The sequence below is a fragment of the Musca autumnalis genome, unplaced genomic scaffold, assembly GCF_047663935.1.
Source record: "Musca autumnalis isolate F117 unplaced genomic scaffold, ASM4766393v1 scaffold_3, whole genome shotgun sequence".
NCBI classification, from domain to species: Eukaryota; Metazoa; Arthropoda; class Insecta; order Diptera; family Muscidae; genus Musca; species Musca autumnalis.
The window spans coordinates 231230328-231254354 of NW_027411866.1; the positions used below are offsets into that span (position 1 = coordinate 231230328).

At 37.9% G+C, this 24027-nt stretch overlaps 2 protein-coding genes across 3 annotated transcripts in view; both read left to right on the forward strand.

Moving 5' to 3' along the window:
* The window catches only part of LOC141399110 (uncharacterized), a 434325-nt gene that overhangs the window by 89080 nt on the left and 321218 nt on the right, over window positions 1-24027 (forward strand). The window lies entirely within an intron of this gene.
* The window catches only part of LOC141399105 (uncharacterized), a 139702-nt gene that overhangs the window by 85883 nt on the left and 29792 nt on the right, over window positions 1-24027 (forward strand). Inside the window, exon 1 of one of the 2 annotated variants that reach the window (XM_073977190.1) lies at window positions 8958-9011. The exons of the other annotated variant lie outside the window; for it this stretch is intronic. The gene's annotated coding sequence lies outside the window, so the exon portion shown is untranslated. Of the gene's footprint in view, window positions 1-8957; window positions 9012-24027 lie in introns of those variants that run through there. 2 annotated transcript variants of the gene reach the window in all.

The window sequence follows — 24027 nt, forward strand, 5'->3', positions numbered from 1 at the left end:
GATAACGAAAACATAGTTTTTAATGTCGTTTCGGTCGATAAAAGAAATAATCACAATGGAAAAATTGTGGGCCATCGCTGCGGAAACTTTTTAACGGTAGGGAAAAAGTGAACACATTTCTTAATAATGTTCCATGCTCTAAACGGATATGTGGTGGTATTTTTGATATTTGGAAAAAGTCAAAAAAGTCATAACGTTAATGTACATTAGGCCGGGGTGATTTGTATGGAAGAAAAAAAGTGATAGTGGGCGCCTGGAGTTTCTGATTCTTGGGATTGTACTGAGCAAAAACGTCCTCCATATGTCTACGGTGAAAATCGAGACCCCGGATTTCGACTTGAAAATTTTTTCAAGGATATTTTGGCCAAACAATATCTCAGAAACTTGACCTATCCTGAAAATTTCCTTTTGTGTTCTTAGTACACACACGGGTGACGTAGGGGATGGAAGATACCAAGGAATGGTCCTGACCAGTTTTAACATGACAAAGCCCAGGATTTATCTTGGTCCCTCTTTCATCTCAAGTGGACACTGACCTCCCCCGTGGTGTCACCTGAGGAACTGCCTTTAACACCCGTTAAAGTTAGTGAGCTAACATATGCCGCGCGTTCACCCATAAGAACGTTAAAAACTTGGGTTTGGGCGTCGGGTTAGTAACCCTCCCCTAGAAAAAGCAGCCTACTATGAAAAAACGAAACAAAAGAAAAACAAACCCCTCTAAAGTTGACGAACCCCGCAAACGTTTTAAGGACCATGATCTGCGAATCTGCACCTGGAATGTTCGCACTCTTTATAGAGAAGGTGCAGTCTTCGCATTGGCAGACGTACTTGGAAAGTATAAGGTCGATATTACTGCCATACAGGAAACACGATGGATTGGGAAAGGCGTCACAACAACACCTAAAGGTGACGCACTGTATTATAGCTGCCATGACGTAAAGCATGAGTTTGGTTGCGGATTCGTAGTTAGTCGGAGGCTAAAACATCTGGTATCCAGCTTTACCCCAGTGAATGAAAGACTTGCTGCAATTCGAATAAAAGCTAAATTCTTCAACATCAGCTTTATTTGCGCTCATGCTCCCACTGAAGAAAAGGACGAACAGACCAAAGATATATTTTATGAGCGTTGCCCTGCCCATGACATTAAAATCATTCTAGGCGATTTTAATGCCAAAATTGGAAAGGAGAATATCTTTGGCCCAACAGTCGGGAAATTCAGTCTCCACAGTGAAACATCTGACAATGGTATGAGGCTGATAGACTTTGCAGCGACAAAAACATGATATTTAGCAGCACCAGATTTAAACATCTCGACATCCATAAGGGCACCTTGCTGTCTCCAGATCAGAAAACAAGAAATCAAATTGATCACGTTGTGATAGATGGAAGACATTCATCTAGCGTGTTGGATGTGCGCTCGTTTCGAGGAGCAAACATAGACTCGGACCACTACCTTGTTGCAGCAAAGGTACGCATCCGGTTAAAAGTAGCAAACAAAGGACGAACAGACACAACATGAAAGTTAGGCATCGGTAAGCTGCAATCACAACAGATAGCCACAGCATACTCCACTCAACTAGCCCAATTGCTTAATCAAAGCACTCCTCATCCCGATAACATATCAGCGCAATGGCAAAATATTGTCCAATCCATGCAAACAGCCTCAAAATCCATGCTTGGATACCAGAGACCTCCACAAAGGAATTCATGGTATGAGCAGGAGTGTCGTGCTGCTGCCGAAGATAAAAATGCGGCATATAGAGCTACTTTACAATCAGTAGCAACGCGTAGCGCACGAGAGAGATATCGGGAGAAAAGGAGAGAAGAGAAACGTCTTTTCCGCAGGAAAAAGAGGAGATGGAAAGGCGGGACTGTGAAAAAATCGAGATGTACAGGAGCCAGAATGAAGTCCGTAAATTCTACCAAAGAGTGAAACATCAAACTGATGGCTTTGGTACAGGCACATCCTCCTGTAGAGACCAGGAAGGTAATTTGGTAACTGATACAGATATTGTGCTCAGGATATGGAAAGAACATTTTTTCAAACCTGTTGGTATCCAATAGCAGCGAAGAAAACGAAGATACCACAGATCCAATCCCAGAAGATGGTATTGAATGTATACCACCCGGCCAATAAGTGGTAAAGACAGCAATAAACCGGCTGAAGAATAATAAAGCAGCAGGAGCCGATGGCTTACCAGCCGAGCTTTTCAAAACCGGAAGCGAAACGCTGATAAGGTGTATTCATCAGCTAGTTAGCTTCATCTGGCAGAAGAAGGAGTACCCGACGATTGGAACCTGAGTATCCTGTGCCCCGTCCACAAGAAAGGAGATAAGATTGTATGCTCTAACTATTGGTGCATAAGTCTACCCCCGGTTGCCTACAAGATCGTGTCTGGGATATTGTGCGAACGACTAAAGCATATGGTGAACGAGATAATTGGGCATACCAATGCGGCTTTAGACCTGACAAGTCCACCATTGACCAGATATTTACCCTGCGGCAAATCCTGGAGAAGACCAAAGAGATGCAGATCGACACCTAGCACCTTTTTGTCGATTATAAAGCAGCCTTCGACAGCCCACTACGTTCAAAGGCATGCCAAACCATGTCTGAATTTGGTATCCCCGCAAAGCTCATTCGGCTTTGTAAAATGAGATCCTCATTTAAAGTAGGAAAGAACCCCTCCGAAGAGTTTTGTACCAAAAGAGGTTTCAGACAGTCTTTCGTGTGATCTCTTTCAACATCCTGCTAGAAAAGGTTATGCGAGAGGCAAACGTCAAAAGAAGTGGCACAATCTACACCAATAGCCACATGTTACTTGCTTATGCTGATGATATAGACATCATGGGACGATCAGTAAAAGAAGTTACTGATACCTTTATGAAAGTCGAAGGAGAATCTACTGAAGTGGGTCTGGCGGTAAACGGCGAAAAGACAACGTTTATGGTGTCGACGCGCAATGCGTTCATTGAGCTCGGACCAACTGTTAAAGTTGGTTCCTATAATTTAGAGGTAGTAAAAGACTTCGTCTACCTCAGCACCGCCGTAAACACACCAACAACATCAGTTGTGAAATAAAAAGAAGAATTGTATTGGCCAACAGATGCTACTTTGGTTTGAGGAAGCAGTTTAAAAACAAAGTCACATCTCGTCAAACCAAAACAACGCTTTACAAAACACTGAGACTACCCGTGCTGATGTATGGTTCCGAAGCCTGGGTACTTGCGCAAGCAGACATGGCAGTGCTTGGTGTGTTTAAGAAAAAAATTCTTCGAAAGATCTACGGGCCAATCTGCGTTGACGGTGAATATCGACGTCGTATGAACCACGAGCTGTATCAGCTATACAACGACATCAATACAGTTAAACGTATCGAAATTCAACGATTGCGTTGCCTAGGCCATATCATAAGAATGAGCTATGATGAACCCGCTAAAAGGCGTATAAATACGGGCCGCTTAGCGGTGCACCCAGAATTGGCAGGCCAAGGAATAGATGGCGCGAACAAGTGGATGAAGAGATGAAAAGGCGCGGTATTCCAGAAAGCGAAAAAAAAACGGAGATAATTGGAGATATTTTCTTAGTTCAGCCTATCTATACTTATAAAAGAGTTCAGTAATGATGACTCACTGACTGACTGACTGACTCATAATCAACGCCCAGGCTAAACGGCTGGAGCTAGAATCTTGAAATTTTGAGGGAGTGTCACTCTTGGTCCCAAGGTGTCAGATAAGGCTGGATTTTTGGAAATTCGAACTAGAAGGGTATGAAAAGTACTAAAAGGTACTAAATATGGTACCCTTAGTATTAGGCAAACGCGAAGAGCTAGAATTCTGAAATTTGGAATGAGGTTCACTGATGGAGAGTTAGAAAGGTGTACCAAAGGGTTTTTGGAAATTCGAACTATAAGTGTACGAAAAGTACTAAATGTTACTAAATTTAGTACCATTTGGTATTACGTGAACGGATAGAGCTAAAATCTTGAAATTTGGAATTAAAATCAAGGTTTTAAGATGAGTTGATATAAGGAGGTGGTTTTGAAAATGTGTACTCATGTGTACGAATATTACTAAATGGTACTAAATTTGGTACAATTTGAATTTGGGCGAACCTATAAAGTTGGAATTCTGAAATTTGGAATTATTATTACTGTCGGAGTGTAGGATAGAGGTATTTTGGAAATTCTTACTTTTGGGTACGAAAAGTACTAAATGGTACCAAATTTGCTACAATTTGGATTACGGTGATCGGATGCAGCTGTAATCCTGAAATTTGGAATTAAGATTACTGTTGACGTGTTGAATTGAGGTAGTTGTGGAAATTCGTACTCGTGGGTACGAATAGAACTAAATGGTACCAAATTTGGTACAATTTGGATTTGGGTGAACGGATATAGCTGGAATCCCGAGATTTGGAATAAGGAGTACTGTTGGAGTGTAGGATTGACAAAGTTTTGGAAATTTTTAGTTATGGGTAGGAAAAGTACTAAATGGTACTAAATTTGGTACAATTTAGATTTCAGTGATAGGATACATTTGGAATTGTGAAATTCGGAATTAAAATTGATGTTGGAGTGTTGATAGAGGTAGGATTAGAAATTTGTACTTTCGATAGGAATAGTACTAAATGGTACCAAATTTGGATTTGGAGTGATCGGATATATCTGGAATTCTGAAATTCGGAATTAAGCTTATTGTTTGAACATAGCACTGAGGTAGTTTTGAAAAGTTGTACTTATGGGTAGGAAAAGTACTAAATGGAACTAAATTTGGTACAATTTGGATTTGGGTAAACGAATAGAGCTGGAATCCTGAAATTTTGAATTAATATTACTGATGGAGTGTGGGACTAAGGTAGTTTTGGAAGTTCGTACTTAGAGTACGAAAAGTACTAAATGGTGTACAATGGTGATTTGGGTGAACGGATAGAACTGGGAACCTGAAATGTGGAATTGATATTTCTGTTGGATTGTATGGGAACGAAAAGTTCTAAATAGTACTAAATTTGGGTGAGCGAATAAAGCTGGACTCCTGAAGTCTTGAATTAAGATTACTGTAGGGCTGTAGGATTGAGGTAGTTTTGGAGATTCGTACTTATGGGTACTAAAAGTACTAAATTTGTTACAATTTGGATTTAGATGAACGGAACTAAATATGGTACAACTTGGATTTGGGTGAGCGAATAAAGCTGGACTCCTGAAATTTAGAATTAGGATTACTGTCGGATTGTTGAATTGAGGTAATTTTGGAAATTCGTACTTTTGGATACAGAAAGCACTAAATTAGGGAAAATTTAGATTTGAGTGAACGGATAGTGCTGAAATCCTGAAATTTTGAATTAAGGTTACTGTTCGAGTGTAAGAGTGAGGAACTTTTGGAAATTCGCACTTATGGTTACGAAAAGTATTAAATTTGTTACAATTTGGATTTGGATGAACGGATAGAGCTGGAATCCTGAAATGTGAAATTAAGATGACCATTAAAGTGAAGTATTGGGGGTTTTGGAGTTAGGCAACTAATTTTTTCCATCTATTACCTAACATTCTATGCTTTAAATGTTATTAAAAATTCTCTATGGATTGCATACCTCAAATCGTTTTTGTAAACAGCTTCTTGTTTGGAATACTGAAATTGTTATCCCTTAAGTAGTTGGTTCTTCGACTAGATTTTTTAAATTTAATGGATTATTCGAATCAAAGTCTTGTTTTAATATAATTGAGCGAAAAAAACGGGAGTACTCAGAAAAGTCTCTCATTCAACATACGATCAAAAATAACCTTTATTTGATATATTTTTTTAAATAAATATTTATTCATCAATAACTACCTTGTCCCCTTCAAAGTAATTCCCTCAGATATAATACGGTTATATTTTAATCAGACCTCTTTTGTGTGGAATAATTTGGCCCACTTCTTCTGATATCCTCACCACAAACACCTGCGAATTTGAGACTTGAACATTTGCACCGCTTGTAGTTATGTACTACCCAAAACTTCTATTGTCACCCCACTAGATTTTATTTGCCGTTTCACGGACACAATTTGAGGGTATTTATCTATCGACAAACCTCAATTATATTTTTCCTTTTTTTTAGAGAACCACAGCACGTGCGAACTATTTCTCCACTTGTTTATTTTTATAAAGACTTTACCTATTTTTGGATTTTTTTTGAAAAGCAGCTAAACAAACAATACCTAAGTATTTTTGTGTTAAAATCAAAACGTAACTGAAATTCTTAGCCTTGATTTTTATATTATGTTTCTAAAGTTTTAATTAATAAAGAAAGAAAAAATTCAGTCAACATAAGAAATAAACTGTAAAAAAACAGTTTAAAACAACAAAAAAGGGAGAAACATCCAAGTGTCATAATTTCTCTACATAGCGAAGTTAGAATAACAATGTGCAGCACAACAATAAAATATGACAGCTTTTACAAATAAGTAGGAGGTGGGAAAATTATAAGACATACGAAACCCAAAGATTTGGCGCAAATATTGGAATATATAGTGTGACGTGACCCTTACTTACTTAGCTGGCCCATTACAGAACATTTGTTCCATAGGCCGAACTAAGAAAAGATCTCCATTTCTCTCTATTTATTGCTTCGCTTTCTGGAATACCGCGCCTTTTCATCTCTTCATCCACTTGTTTGCGCCATCTATTCTTTGGCCTGCCAATTCTGCGTGCACCGCCAAGCGGCTCATATTTATACGCCTTTTTAGAGGGTTCATCATCGCTCATTCTTATGATATGGCCTAGCCAACACAATCGTTGCATCTCGATACGTTTAACAGATACATCTCGTGGTTCATACGACGTCGATATTCACCGTCAATGCAGACTGGTCCGTAGATCTTTCGAAGAATTTTTCTCTCAAACACACCAAGCACTGCCATATCTGCTTGCGCAACTAACCAGGCTTCCGAACCGTACATCAGCACGGGTAGTATCAGTGTTTTGTAAAGCGTTATTTTTGTTTGACGAGATGTGACTTTGCCTTTCCAATCGCTTACTTACTTTTGTATTGCTTACAAAGTAGCATCTGTTGGCCAATATAATTTTTCTTTCTATTTCACAACTGATGTCGTTTGTTGTATTTACGGCAGTGCCGAGGTATACGAAGTCTTTTACTACCTCAAAATTATAGGGACCAACTTCAGCAGTTGGTCCGGGCTCAATGGACGCATTGCGCGTCGACACCATCAACTTGGTCTTCCGCCGTTTACCGCCAGACCCACTTTAGCAGATTCTCCTTCGACCTTCATAAAGGTATTAGTTACTTATTATACTGATCGTCCCATGATGTCTATGTCATCAGCATAGGCAAGTAACATGTGGCTATTGGTGTAGATGTGCCATTTCTTTTGACATTTGCATCTCGTATAAGCTTCTCCAGCAGGATGTTGAAGAGATCACACGAAAGGCTGTATCCTTGTCTGAAACCTCTTTTGGTACAAAACTCTTCGGAGGGGTTCTTTCCTATTTTAACTGAGGATCTCTTGTCAGTTAAAGTCATTTTACAAAGCCGAATGAGCTTTGCGGGGATACCAAATTCAGACATGGCTTGGAATACCTTTGAACGCAGCGGGCTGTCGAAGGCTGCTTTATAATCGACAAAAAGGTGGTAGGTGTCGATCTGCATCTCTTGGGTCTTCTCCAGGATTTGCCGCAAGGTACATATTTGGTCAATGGTGGACTTGCTAGGTCTCAAGCCGCATTGGTATGGTCCAATTATCTCGTTGACCATAGGCTTTAATCGTTCGCACAATATCCCTGACACGATCTTGTAGGCAATAGGGAGTAGACTTATACCCCTATAGTTAGAGCATACTGTCTTATCTCATTTCTTGTGGACGGGGCATAGGATACTCAGGTTAAAATCATCGGGTACTTGTTCTTCCTGCCAGATGGTGCTAACTATTGTAGCAAGTCTTTCATTCACTGGTGTGAAGCTGGAGACCAGGTGTTTTAACCTCCGACTAACTAAAAATCCGCAACCAAACTCATGCTTTACGTCATGGCAGCTATAATACAGTGCGTCACCTTTAGGTGTTGTTGTGACGCCTTTCCCATTCCATCGTATTTCCTGTATGGCAGTTATGTCGGCCTTGTACTTTTCAAATACATCTGCCAATGCGTAAACTGCACCTTCTCTATAAAGAGTGGGAACATTCCAGGTGCAGATTCGCAGATCATGGTCCTTAAAACTTCTGCGGGGTTCGTCAACTTTAGAGGGGTTTGTTTTTCTTCTCTTTTGTTTTTTAATAGTAGGCTGCTTTTTCTAGGGGAGGGTTGCTAACCCGGCGACCAAACCCAAGTTTTTAACGTTCTTATGGGTGAACGCGCGGCACATTTTAGCTCATTACCTCTAACGGGTGTTAAAGGCAGCTACCCCAGGTGACACCACGGGGAGGTCAGTGTCCATTGAGATGAAAGAGGGGCCAAGATAAATCCTGGGCTTTGCCATGTTAAAGCCGGTCAGGACCGTTACTTGGTATCTTCCATCCACTACGTCACCTAAAAAAACTACTATAAAAACATTTAATCACAACAACAAATAAAAAATAATAAAATTATTTTATTTTATATTACGGAGAGCACGCCGGCAAAAATTTTAAAATTATTTTATTTATTTAAATGTTAATAATGAATATTTTATGGATGCGAAGAAAAAAATGTAATCCTAAGCCCCTTATTTATTCCACCCTAACTAAAAATTTAATTTTATTATTATTTTTACATAAATTATAATAAATAAATATTAAAACGCTTTTACTTAAGTAATAATTATTTAAATACTATTTAATGAGTGCTAACAAAAAATCATTTATCACATTTATTCCACCTCAATAAACCTGTAATTTTTAATACCTTCGGTGTTTTTTTTTCTTTTTTTAATTTACATTGACTTTTTAATTAAATTCGAATTGTTTTTCTATTTATTTGCAGGTACTTTTTCTAAACAACTTTTTTGCCATTTGTGGAAAATTATAATCGAATTAATTCAGGTAATTTTATATGGAACACACACACACACAGAGCAAATTCTGAGAATTCCATAACGGGGGTATACACTTTGTCACGTGCAGTTTTAGGGCATGGGAAAAGGTATTTTGATTTAAATAGCTTATGAAATACTTTACTGACCCTTCATGATTTTAAAATTACATCCCTTGTTCCCACGGGAACATATGTATAGGATTATGCAAAATACTATATCCCCATTTGATGTAAGGGCGTTCTTAGTCCCAATGGGGTTAGACATTCCCTCCATGGAGGAAGACTTTGTTTTAAAAAAACATGTATCTCCCTTTTATAAAGATATGTATATGCATCTACCTCTCTCTCTCTCTCTCCCTTTTACCACTTTTTTCAAACACCGCTTATGTGGGTTTTTGTCCGATTCCATCTGACGGACCAAGTCATTACCACAACTTTGTTCCGTAGTGTTTCTGCAGTCACTGCGCCTTTTTTGCGACTTTTCCATAGGAAATAAACAAAGAGCTCCACAAAAACATAAAGTGAAAATAAAAAAACACAGGAACAACAACAAAAACAATAAGTTAAGTGCTTTAGGGATTAACACTTTATGCACAAAAAACCAAAAAAGACACAGAGTAACATGTAAAAGAGAGAGATACCGAGGGACACAGCAGCATGTTGGCAGATTTTATGTTTGCATTTGTTTGTTTTTTGGCTTTCTATAGCAACAAAAAATAATAATAACAAAAAACATAGTTTTATGCCAAATCTGAAAAACAAAATTAAAAAAAATATATAAAAATTTATGGTACAGCTTTTACGCAGTATATGTGCGGAGGTTGGAGGGTGACAGTGGTGGATATTGCTGGCAAAGATTACAGACAATTTTTTTTTTCTGGGCCGCATATGTTGGCTCCGTATTCTTAATGAGTAATGCCAAAGTCTCATAGAAGACCAAAAGCTCTGCTTATAGAAGACCAAAAAGGTCTTCTTTTGGAAGACCACAAAGTCTTCTTATAGAAGACAACAAGGTCTTCTTATATAGAAGACCACAAGATCTTCTTATATAAGACCAAAAGGTCTGCTCATAGATGACCAAATGTCATCTCATAGAGGACCCAAAGTTCTTCTAAAAAAATATCATATGGTGTTCTCATAGAAGACCCGAAGGACTTCCAATAGAAGACTCGAAGGTCTAATAGAAGACCCGAAGGTCTAATAGAAGACCCGAATTTCTCTTAATGCAAGATCCGAAGGTCTTCGAATACAAGACCCAAGGGTTTTCTAAAAAACACCCTATGGTCTTCTCATAGAAGACCCTATGGCCTTCTTATAGAGGAGCCGAAGGCCTTCTAATAGAAGACCGAAAGACTTCTAATAGAAGACCAGAAAGTCTTCTCATAGAAGGCCCGGAGGTCTTCTCATAGAAGGCCCGGAGGTCTTCTCATAGAAAACCAGGAGGTCTTCTGATAGAAGACCCGAAGGTCTTCTAATAGAAGAACCGAACGTCTTCTCATAGATGACCCGAAGGACCTTTAATAGAAGACCGGAAGGTATGCTTACAGAAGACCAGAAGGTTTTCTTACAGAAGACCCGAAGGTTTTCTCATAAAAAGCCCGGAGGTCTTCTCATAGAAGACCCGAAGGCCTTCACATAGAAGACCCGAAGGTCTTCTCATAGAAGACCCGAAGGTCTTCTCACAGATGACCAGAAGGTCGTCTGATAGCAGACCTGAAAGTCTTCTCATAGAAGACCCAAAGGTATTCTCATAGAAGACCCGTAGGTCTTCTCATAGAAGACCCGTAGGTCTTCTCATAGAAGACTTCTAACAGAATACCTGAATGTCTTCTCATACAAGACCCGAAGGTCTTCTCACAGAATACCTAAATTTCTTCCCATAGAATATCCCAAGGTCTTCTCATAAAGGACCTAAATTTCTTCCCATAGAATATCCCAAGGTCTTCTCATAAAGGACTCGAAGGTAATCTCATAAAAAGACCGAAGGTCTGCTCATAGCAGACCCAAATATCTTCTCACAGACGACCAGAAGGTCGTCTGATAGCAGACCTGAAAGTCTTCTCATAGAAGACCCGAAAGTCTTCTGATAGAAGACCCGAAAGTCTTCTGATAGAAGACCCGAAGGTCTTCTGATAGAAGACCCGAAAGTCTTCTCATAGAAGACCCGAAAGTCTTCTGATAGAAGACCCGAAAGTCTTCTGATAGAAGACCCGAAAGTCTTCTGATAGAAGACCCGAAAGTCTTCTCATAGAAGACCCGAAAGTCTTCTCATATAAATCTCGAAAGTCTTCTCATAGAAGACCCGAAAGTCTTCTGATAGAAGACCCGAAGGTCTTCTGATAGAAGACCCGAAAGTATTCTCATAGAAGACCCGAAAGTCTTCTGATAGAAGACCCGAAAGTCTTCTGATAGAAGACCCGAAAGTCTTCTGATAGAAGACCCGAAAGTCTTCTGATAGAAGACCCGAAAGTCTTCTGATAGAAGACCCGAAAGTCTTCTGATAGAAGACCCGAAAGTCTTCTCATAGAAGACCCGAAAGTCTTCTCATAGAAGACCCGAAAGTCTTCTGATAGAAGACCAGAAAGTCTTCTCATAGAAGACCCTAAAGTCTTCTGATAGAAGACCCTAAAGTCTTCTGATAGAAGACCCGAAAGTCTTCTGATAGAAGACCCGAAAGTCTTCTGATAGAAGACCCGAAAGTCTTCTCATAGAAGACCCGAAAGTCTTCTCATATAAATCTCGAAAGTCTTCTCATAGAAGACCCGAAAGTCTTCTGATAGAAGACCCGAAGGTCTTCTGATAGAAGACCCGAAAGTCTTCTCATAGAAGACCCGAAAGTCTTCTGATAGAAGACCCGAAAGTCTTCTCATAGAAGACCCGAAAGTCTTCTCATAGAAGACCCGAAAGTCTTCTCATAGAAGACCCGAAAGTCTTCTGATAGAAGACCCGAAAGTCTTCTCATAGAAGACCCGAAAGTCTTCTGATAGAAGACCCGAAAGTCTTCTCATAGAAGACCCGAAAGTCTTCTGATAGAAGACCCGAAAGTCTTCTCATAGAAGACCCGAAAGTCTTCTGATAGAAGACCCGAAAGTCTTCTGATAGAAGACCCGAAAGTCTTCTGATAGAAGACCCGAAGGTCTTCTGATAGAAGACCCAAAAGTCTTCTCATAGAAGACCCGAAAGTCTTCTGATAGAAGACCCGAAAGTCTTCTGATAGAAGACCCGAAAGTCTTCTGATAGAAGACCCGAAAGTCTTCTGATAGAAGACCCGAAAGTCTTCTCATAGAAGACCCGAAGGTCTTCTGATAGAAGACCCGAAAGTCTTCTCATAGAAGACCCGAAAGTCTTCTGATAGAAGACCCGAAAGTCTTCTCATAGAAGACCCGAAAGTCTTCTGATAGAAGACCCGAAAGTCTTCTCATAGAAGACCCGAAAGTCTTCTGATAGAAGACCCGAAAGTCTTCTGATAGAAGACCCGAAAGTCTTCTGATAGAAGACCCGAAAGTCTTCTCATAGAAGACCCGAAAGTCTTCTGATAGAAGACCCGAAAGTCTTCTCATAGAAGACCCGAAAGTCTTCTGATAGAAGACCCGAAAGTCTTCTGATAGAAGACCCGAAAGTCTTCTCATAGAAGACCCGAAAGTCTTCTTATAGAAGACCCGAAAGTCTTCTGATAGAAGACCCGAAAGTCTTCTGATAGAAGACCCGAAAGTCTTCTGATAGAAGACCCGAAAGTCTTCTGATAGAAGACCCGAAAGTCTTCTGATAGAAGACCCGAAAGTCTTCTGATAGAAGACCCGAAAGTCTTCTGATAGAAGACCCGAAAGTCTTCTCATAGAAGACCCGAAAGTCTTCTGATAGAAGACCCGAAAGTCTTCTCATAGAAGACCCGAAAGTCTTCTGATAGAAGACCCGAAAGTCTTCTGATAGAAGACCCGAAGGTCTTCTGATAGAAGACCCGAAAGTCTTCTCATAGAAGACCCGAAAGTCTTCTCATAGAAGACCCGAAAGTCTTCTCATAGAAGACCCGAAAGTCTTCTGATAGAAGACCCGAAAGTCTTCTGATAGAAGACCCGAAGGTCTTCTGATAGAAGACCCGAAAGTCTTCTCATAGAAGACCCGAAAGTCTTCTCATAGAAGACCCGAAAGTCTTCTGATAGAAGACCCGAAAGTCTTCTCATAGAAGACCCGAAAGTCTTCTGATAGAAGACCCGAAAGTCTTCTCATAGAAGACCCGAAAGTCTTCTGATAGAAGACCCGAAAGTCTTCTCATAGAAGACCCGAAAGTCTTCTCATAGAAGACCCGAAAGTCTTCTGAAAGAAGACCCGAAAGTCTTCTGATAGAAGACCCGAAAGTCTTCTCATAGAAGACCCGAAAGTCTTCTGATAGAAGACCCGAAAGTCTTCTGATAGAAGACCCGAAAGTCTTCTGATAGAAGACCCGAAAGTCTTCTGATAGAAGACCCGAAAGTCTTCTGATAGAAGACCCGAAGGTCTTCTGATAGAAGACCCGAAAGTCTTCTCATAGAAGACCCGAAAGTCTTCTCATAGAAGACCCGAAAGTCTTCTGATAGAAGACCCGAAAGTCTTCTGATAGAAGACCCGAAAGTCTTCTGATAGAAGACCCGAAAGTCTTCTGATAGAAGACCCGAAAGTCTTCTCATAGAAGACCCGAAAGTCTTCTGATAGAAGACCCGAAAGTCTTCTGATAGAAGACCCGAAAGTCTTCTCATAGAAGACCCGAAAGTCTTCTCATAGAAGACCCGAAAGTCTTCTGTTAGAAGACCCGAAAGTCTTCTCATAGAAGACCCGAAAGTCTTCTGATAGAAGACCCGAAAGTCTTCTCATAGAAGACCCGAAAGTCTTCTGATAGAAGACCCGAAAGTCTTCTCATAGAAGACCCGAAAGTCTTCTGATAGAAGACCCGAAAGTCTTCTCATAGAAGACCCGAAAGTCTTCTGATAGAAGACCCGAAAGTCTTCTGATAGAAGACCCGAAAGTCTTCTGATAGAAGACCCGAAAGTCTTCTGATAGAAGACCCGAAAGTCTTCTGATAGAAGACCCGAAGGTCTTCTGATAGAAGACCCGAAAGTCTTCTGATAGAAGACCCGAAAGTCTTCTGATAGAAGACCCGAAAGTCTTCTGATAGAAGACCCGAAAGTCTTCTGATAGAAGACCCGAAAGTCTTCTCATAGAAGACCCGAAAGTCTTCTGATAGAAGACCCGAAGGTCTTCTGATAGAAGACCCGAAAGTCTTCTCATAGAAGACCCGAAAGTCTTCTGATAGAAGACCCGAAGGTCTTCTCATAGAAGACCCGAAAGTCTTCTGATAGAAGACCCGAAAGTCTTCTGATAGAAGACCCGAAAGTCTTCTCATAGAAGACCCGAAAGTCTTCTGATAGAAGACCCGAAAGTCTTCCTATAGAAGACCCGAAAGTCTTCTGATAGAAGACCCGAAAATCTTCTGATAGAAGACCCGAAAGTCTTCTGATAGAAGACCCGAAAGTCTTCTCATATAAATCTCGAAAGTCTTCTCATAGAAGACCCGAAAGTCTTCTGATAGAAGACCCGAAGGTCTTCTGATAGAAGACCCGAAAGTCTTCTCATAGAAGACCCGAAAGTCTTCTCATAGAAGACCCGAAAGTCTTCTCATAGAAGACCCGAAAGTCTTCTCATAGAAGACCCGAAAGTCTTCTCATATAAATCTCGAAAGTCTTCTCATAGAAGACCCGAAGGTCTTCTCATAGAAGACCCGTAAGTCTTCTGATAGAAGACCCGAAAGTCTTCTGATAGAAGACCCGAAGGTCTTCTGATAGAAGACCCGAAAGTCTTCTCATAGAAGACCCGAAAGTCTTCTGATAGAAGACCCGAAAGTCTTCTGATAGAAGACCCGAAAGTCTTCTCATAGAAGACCCGAAAGTCTTCTGATAGAAGACCCGAAAGTCTTCTGATAGAAGACCCGAAGGTCTTCTGATAGAAGACCCGAAAGTCTTCTCATAGAAGACCCGAAGGTTTTCTCATAGAAGACCCGAAGGTTTTCTCATAGAAGACCCAAGAGGGACCCGGAGGTCTTCTCATAGAAAGCCAGGAGGTCTTCTCATAGAAGACCCGAAAGTCTTCTGATAGAAGACCCGAAAGTCTTCTGATAGAAGACCCGAAGGTCTTCTGATAGAAGACCCGAAAGTCTTCTCATAGAAGACCCGAAGGTCTTCTGATAGAAGACCCGAAAGTCTTCTCATAGAAGACCCGAAAGTCTTCTGATAGAAGACCCGAAAGTCTTCTCATAGAAGACCCGAAAGTCTTCTCATAGAAGACCCGAAAGTCTTCTGATAGAAGACCCGAAAGTCTTCTGATAGAAGACCCGAAAGTCTTCTCATAGAAGACCCGAAAGTCTTCTCATAGAAGACCCGAAAGTCTTCTGATAGAAGACCCGAAAGTCTTCTGATAGAAGACCCGAAAGTCTTCTCATAGAAGACCCGAAAGTCTTCTGATAGAAGACCCGAAAGTCTTCTCATAGAAGACCCGAAAGTCTTCTGATAGAAGACCCGAAAGTCTTCTGATAGAAGACCCGAAAGTCTTCTCATAGAAGACCCGAAAGTCTTCTTATAGAAGACCCGAAAGTCTTCTGATAGAAGACCCGAAAGTCTTCTGATAGAAGACCCGAAAGTCTTCTGATAGAAGACCCGAAAGTCTTCTGATAGAAGACCCGAAAGTCTTCTCATAGAAGACCCGAAAGTCTTCTGATAGAAGACCCGAAAGTCTTCTCATAGAAGACCCGAAAGTCTTCTGATAGAAGACCCGAAAGTCTTCTCATAGAAGACCCGAAAGTCTTCTGATAGAAGACCCGAAAGTCTTCTGATAGAAGACCCGAAGGTCTTCTGATAGAAGACCCGAAAGTCTTCTCATAGAAGACCCGAAAGTCTTCTCATAGAAGACCCGAAAGTCTTCTCATAGAAGACCCGAAAGTCTTCTGATAGAAGACCCGAAAGTCTTCTGATAGAAGACCCGAAGGTCTTCTGATAGAAGACCCGAAAGTCTTCTCATAGAAGACCCGAAAGTCTTCTCATAGAAGACCCGAAAGTCTTCTGATAGAAGACCCGAAAGTCTTCTCATAGAAGACCCGAAAGTCTTCTGATAGAAGACCCGAAAGTCTTCTCATAGAAGACCCGAAAGTCTTCTGATAGAAGACCCGAAAGTCTTCTCATAGAAGACCCGAAGGTCTTCTGATAGAAGACCCGAAAGTCTTCTCATAGAAGACCCGAAAGTCTTCTCATAGAAGACCCGAAAGTCTTCTGATAGAAGACCCGAAAGTCTTCTCATAGAAGACCCGAAAGTCTTCTGATAGAAGACCCGAAAGTCTTCTGATAGAAGACCCGAAAGTCTTCTCATAGAAGACCCGAAAGTCTTCTTATAGAAGACCCGAAAGTCTTCTGATAGAAGACCCGAAAGTCTTCTGATAGAAGACCCGAAAGTCTTCTGATAGAAGACCCGAAAGTCTTCTGATAGAAGACCCGAAAGTCTTCTCATAGAAGACCCGAAAGTCTTCTGATAGAAGACCCGAAAGTCTTCTCATAGAAGACCCGAAAGTCTTCTGATAGAAGACCCGAAAGTCTTCTCATAGAAGACCCGAAAGTCTTCTGATAGAAGACCCGAAAGTCTTCTCATAGAAGACCCGAAGGTCTTCTGATAGAAGACCCGAAAGTCTTCTCATAGAAGACCCGAAAGTCTTCTCATAGAAGACCCGAAAGTCTTCTGATAGAAGACCCGAAAGTCTTCTCATAGAAGACCCGAAAGTCTTCTGATAGAAGACCCGAAAGTCTTCTGATAGAAGACCCGAAAGTCTTCTCATAGAAGACCCGAAAGTCTTCTTATAGAAGACCCGAAAGTCTTCTGATAGAAGACCCGAAAGTCTTCTGATAGAAGACCCGAAAGTCTTCTGATAGAAGACCCGAAAGTCTTCTGATAGAAGACCCGAAAGTCTTCTCATAGAAGACCCGAAAGTCTTCTGATAGAAGACCCGAAAGTCTTCTCATAGAAGACCCGAAAGTCTTCTGATAGAAGACCCGAAAGTCTTCTGATAGAAGACCCGAAAGTCTTCTGATAGAAGACCCGAAAGTCTTCTGATAGAAGACCCGAAGGTCTTCTGATAGAAGACCCGAAAGTCTTCTCATAGAAGACCCGAAAGTCTTCTCATAGAAGACCCGAAAGTCTTCTGATAGAAGACCCGAAAGTCTTCTGATAGAAGACCCGAAGGTCTTCTGATAGAAGACCCGAAAGTCTTCTCATAGAAGACCCGAAAGTCTTCTCATAGAAGACCCGAAAGTCTTCTGATAGAAGACCCGAAAGTCTTCTCATAGAAGACCCGAAAGTCTTCTGATAGAAGACCCGAAAGTCTTCTCATAGAAGACCCGAAAGTCTTCTGAAAGAAGACCCGAAAGTCTTCTGATAGAAGACCCGAAAGTCTTCTCATAGAAGACCCGAAAGTCTTCTGATAGAAGACCCGAAAGTCTTCTGATAGAAGACCCGAAAGTCTTCTGATAGAAGACCCGAAAGTCTTCTGATAGAAGACCCGAAAGTCTTCTGATAGAAGACCCGAAGGTCTTCTGATAGAAGACCCGAAAGTCTTCTCATAGAAGACCCGAAAGTCTTCTCATAGAAGACCCGAAAGTCTTCTGATAGAAGACCCGAAAGTCTTCTGATAGAAGACCCGAAAGTCTTCTGATAGAAGACCCGAAAGTCTTCTGATAGAAGACCCGAAAGTCTTCTCATAGAAGACCCGAATGTCTTCTGATAGAAGACCCGAAAGTCTTCTGATAGAAGACCCGAAAGTCTTCTCATAGAAGACCCGAAAGTCTTCTCATAGAAGACCCGAAAGTCTTCTCATAGAAGACCCGAAAGTCTTCTCATAGAAGACCCGAAAGTCTTCTGATAGAAGACCCGAAAGTCTTCTCATAGAAGACCCGAAAGTCTTCTGATAGAAGACCCGAAAGTCTTCTCATAGAAGACCCGAAAGTCTTCTGATAGAAGACCCGAAAGTCTTCTCATAGAAGACCCGAAAGTCTTCTGATAGAAGACCCGAAAGTCTTCTGATAGAAGACCCGAAAGTCTTCTGATAGAAGACCCGAAGGTCTTCTGATAGAAGACCCGAAAGTCTTCTGATAGAAGACCCGAAAGTCTTCTGATAGAAGACCCGAAAGTCTTCTGATAGAAGACCCGAAAGTCTTCTGATAGAAGACCCGAAAGTCTTTTGATAGAAGACCCGAAAGTCTTCTCATAGAAGACCCGAAAGTCTTCTGATAGAAGACCCGAAGGTCTTCTGATAGAAGACCCGAAAGTCTTCTCATAGAAGACCCGAAAGTCTTCTGATAGAAGACCCGAAGGTCTTCTCATAGAAGACCCGAAAGTCTTCTGATAGAAGACCCGAAAGTCTTCTGATAGAAGACCCGAAAGTCTTCTGATAGAAGACCCGAAAGTCTTCTCATAGAAGACCCGAAAGTCTTCTGATAGAAGACCCGAAAGTCTTCCTATAGAAGACCCGAAAGTCTTCTGATAGAAGACCCGAAAATCTTCTGATAGAAGACACGAAAGTCTTCTGATAGAAGACCCGAAAGTCTTCTCATATAAATCTCGAAAGTCTTCTCATAGAAGACCCGAAAGTCTTCTGATAGAAGACCCGAAGGTCTTCTGATAGAAGACCCGAAAGTCTTCTCATAGAAGACCCGAAAGTCTTCTCATAGAAGACCCGAAAGTCTTCTCATAGAAGACCCGAAAGTCTTCTCATAGAAGACCCGAAAGTCTTCTCATATAAATCTCGAAAGTCTTCTCATAGAAGACCCGAAGGTCTTCTCATAGAAGACCCGTAAGTCTTCTGATAGAAGACCCGAAAGTCTTCTGATAGAAGACCCGAAGGTCTTCTGATAGAAGACCCGAAAGTCTTCTCATAGAAGACCCGAAAGTCTTCTGATAGAAGACCCGAAAGTCTTCTGATAGAAGACCCGAAAGTCTTCTCATAGAAGACCCGAAAGTCTTCTGATAGAAGACCCGAAAGTCTTCTCATAGAAGACCCGAAAGTCTTCTGATAGAAGACCCGAAAGTCTTCTCATAGAAGACCCGAAGGTCTTCTCATAGAAGACCCGAAAGTCTTCTGATAGAAGACCCGAAAGTCTTCTGATAGAAGACCCGAAGGTCTTCTGATAGAAGACCCGAAAGTCTTCTCATAGAAGACCCGAAGGTTTTCTCATAGAAGACCCGAAGGTTTTCTCATAGAAGACCCAAGAGGGACCCGGAGGTCTTCTCATAGAAAGCCAGGAGGTCTTCTCATAGAAGACCCGAAAGTCTTCTGATAGAAGACCCGAAGGTCTTCTGATAGAAGACCCGAAAGTCTTCTCATAGAAGACCCGAAGGTTTTCTCATAGAAGACCCGAAGGTTTTCTCATAGAAGACCCAAGAGGGACCCGGAGGTCTTCTCATAGAAAGCCAGGAGGTCTTCTCATGTAAGACCCGAAAGTCTTCTCATAGAAGACCCGTAAGTCTTCTGATAGAAGACCCGAAAGTCTTCTCATAGAAGACCCGAAGGTCTTCTCATAGAAGACCCGAAGGTCTTCTCATAGAAGACCCGAAGGTCTTCTCATAGAAGACCCGAAGATCTTCTCAAAGAAGACCCAAACGTCTTCTAAAAGAAGACCCGAAGGTCTTCTCATAAAAGACCCGAAGGTCTTCTTAAAGAAGACCCGATGGTCTTCTAAAAGAAGTCCCGAAGCTCTTCTAAAAGAAGACCCGATGGTTTTCTCATAGAAGACCAGAAGGTCTTCTCATAGAAGACCCGAAGGTCTGCTCATAGAAGACCCGAACGTCTTCTGATAGAAGACCCGAAGGTCTTCTTATAGAAGACCCGATGGTCTTCTCATAGAAGACCCGAAGGTCTTCTCATAGAAGATCCGAAAGTTTTCTTATAGAAGACCCGAAAGTCTTCCCATAGAAGACCCGAAAGTCTTCTCATAGAAGACCCGAAGATCTTCTCGTAGAAGACCCGAAGGTCTTCTTGTAGAAGACCCGAAGGTCTTCTTGTAGAAGACCCTAAGGTCTTCTCATAGAAGACCCGAAGGCCTTCTTCTAGAAGACCCGAAAGTCTTCTGATAGAAGAACCCGAAGGTCTTCTTATAGAAGACCCGGATGTCTTCTGATAGAAGACCCGGAAGTCTTCTAATAGAAGACCCGAAGGTCTTCTACTAGAAGACCCGAAGGTCTTCTACTAGAAGACCCAAAGGTCTTCTCATAGAAGACCCGAAGGTCTTCTCATAGAAGACCCGAAGGTTTTCTCATAGAAGACCCGAAGGTTTTCTAATAGAAGACCCGAAGGTCTTCTCATAGAAGACCCGAAGGTCTTCTCATAGAAGACCCGAAGGTCTTCTCATAGAAGACCCGAAGGTCTTCTCATAGAAGACCCGAAGGTCTTCTCATAGAAGACCCGAAGGTCTTCTCATAGAAGACCCGAAGGTCTTCTCATAGAAGACCCGAAGGTCTTCTCATAGAAGACCCGAAGGTCTTCTCATAGAAGACCCGAAGGTATTCTCATAGAAGACCCGAAGGTTTTCTCATAGAAGACCCGAAGGTTTTCTAATAGAAGACCCGAAGGTATTCTCATAGAAGACCCGAAGGTTTTCTCATAGAAAGCCCGAAGGTTGTCTCATAGAAAACCCGAAGGTCTTCTAATAGAAGACCCAAATGTCTCTTCTCATAGAAGACCCGGAGGTCTTCTCATAGAAGACCCGAAAGTCTTCTCATAAAAGACCCGAAGGTCTTCTGACTGAAGATTTATGATCTTCGCATAGAAAACGCGAAGATATTCTCATGGAAGACCGGATGATCTTCTCATAGAAGACCCGAAGATCTTCTCATAGAAGATCCTAAGGACTTCTCATAGAAGATAATCTTTTTGAAGACAACTACGACTTCCTATAGAAAACGCCAGATTCCGTCAAACATTTTTCCCTAAGTGTAAAAATATGCTGTTTTTTTGTTTTTATTTATCAGCAATTAAAAAGACCTATATAATTTTAAAACGTTTTTTGTTGTTGTTTTTGTTGCCTTGGTCAAACCCCACAGAAAATGCCATGCACATAATTCATATATTTTTTTCCAAAAAAAAAAAAATTATCTCACACAAGGCGAAAAACCAAGTGTTTTTTGCAAAATACTTGTGTGAGTGTGAGTGTTTGTTTGGATAGCTGAACTTTCAACAACATTTATGGGTTTTTGGTGGCAGCCCAGTGTGCCAACACAACCTCAACATAACGCAAAGCCAGAAGAAGCAACAAAAAAATTGCTCGAAAAAACGTTGTAAAAATAACCCTTTTTGTCAGTATTTTTATATGTCATTTGTGTAAATTATACACTGCAAAAAAGCCTTTACATTACACGCACACTCATATTTAAAACACACACACTCTCATACATACGTACACTCAGATAGATATCTGTACATTAACAAACTTCCATAAAAATCAAGGAAAAAAGGCAGAGAGTAGCATTTATTGTAAATGAAACTCAGGAGAAAAAGATGAAAAAAACCTAACCAACACGCACACATACACAACCTTAAAATTAATGTCAACATAATGAAAATGCAGAAAAACACCAACGTTTTCCAAGGTTTGTGAGGGTAGAAGTGGGGAAGGTAGCGAAGAGCAAGAGGGCCAACCGGAAACAACCAACTTTCAATAGTTTTTTCTATGCAAAATGACGATTGGGAGTTTCTTCTTTTTTTCTTTTTTTTTTTTTGTTAATATAGCTTTGTTTAAAGTTAATATTTTATGGTTTTTGCAAAAGCAACAAAGAAAATAAATTGAACGCACACTCAGGAGACAAACGTCTTCTTGGATGAAGGTGTGCATTTGGGGGCTATTAGGAAATGTAAAAACATTCCAACCTTACTTTCTTGCTTGGCCAGATACAAAACATTTGTCCTTTAAGAGGAAGTAAGAATAGATTTCAACTTTGCTTCCTCAGGAGTTTTGATCTCGTCTTCCATTTCTTTATGACACATTCGCACGACATGGTATTTGAAGGTTGTGGCCTCAATAACCCACTGAATTGGCTAAAATTTGGTAGTTAGTCTCCGTTGGAGGTACAGAACTTTACACTTGTTGGTATATTTTAACGTCTTCATATAGCCCCCATAGAACAGTACCCCCAGATTTTCGGTATTTTGAGGGTATCAGCGTCATTATAATAAAATTGAAATGGATTTAATATGTTATATTTTATATTTTATATTTTATATTTTATATTTTATATTTTATATTTTATATTTTATATTTTATATTTTATATTTTATATTTTATATTTTATATTTTATATTTTATATTTTATATTTTATATTTTATATTTTATATTTTATATTTTATATTTTATATTTTATATTTTATATTTTATATTTTATATTTTATATTTTATATTTTATATTTTATATTTTATATTTTATATTTTATATTTTATATTTTATATTTTATATTTTATATTTTATATTTTATATTTTATATTTTATATTTTATATTTTATATTTTATATTTTATATTTTATATTTTATATTTTATATTTTATATTTTATATTTTATATTTTATATTTTATATTTTATATTTTATATTTTATATTTTATATTTTATATTTTATATTTTATATTTTATATTTTATATTTTATATTTTATATTTTATATTTTATATTTTATATTTTATATTTTATATTTTATATTTTATATTTTATATTTTATATTTTATATTTTATATTTTATATTTTATATTTTATATTTTATATTTTATATTTTATATTTTATATTTTATATTTTATATTTTATATTTTATATTTTATATTTTATATTTTATATTTTATATTTTATATTTTATATTTTATATTTTATATTTTATATTTTATATTTTATATTTTATATTTTATATTTTATATTTTATATTTTATATTTTATATTTTATATTTTATATTTTATATTTTATATTTTATATTTTATATTTTATATTTTATATTTTATATTTTATATTTTATATTTTATATTTTATATTTTATATTTTATATTTTATATTTTATATTTTATATTTTATATTTTATATTTTATATTTTATATTTTATATTTTATATTTTATATTTTATATTTTATATTTTATATTTTATATTTTATATTTTATATTTTATATTTTATATTTTATATTTTATATTTTATATTTTATATTTTATATTTTATATTTTATATTTTATATTTTATATTTTATATTTTATATTTTATATTTTATATTTTATATTTTATATTTTATATTTTATATTTTATATTTTATATTTTATATTTTATATTTTATATTTTATATTTTATATTTTATATTTTATATTTTATATTTTATATTTTATATTTTATATTTTATATTTTATATTTTATATTTTATATTTTATATTTTATATTTTATATTTTATATTTTATATTTTATATTTTATATTTTATATTTTATATTTTATATTTTATATTTTATATTTTATATTTTATATTTTATATTTTATATTTTATATTTTATATTTTATATTTTATATTTTATATTTTATATTTTATATTTTATATTTTATATTTTATATTTTATATTTTATATTTTATATTTTATATTTTATATTTTATATTTTATATTTTATATTTTATATTTTATATTTTATATTTTATATTTTATATTTTATATTTTATATTTTATATTTTATATTTTATATTTTATATTTTATATTTTATATTTTATATTTTATATTTTATATTTTATATTTTATATTTTATATTTTATATTTTATATTTTATATTTTATATTTTATATTTTATATTTTATATTTTATATTTTATATTTTATATTTTATATTTTATATTTTATATTTTATATTTTATATTTTATATTTTATATTTTATATTTTATATTTTATATTTTATATTTTATATTTTATATTTTATATTTTATATTTTATATTTTATATTTTATATTTTATA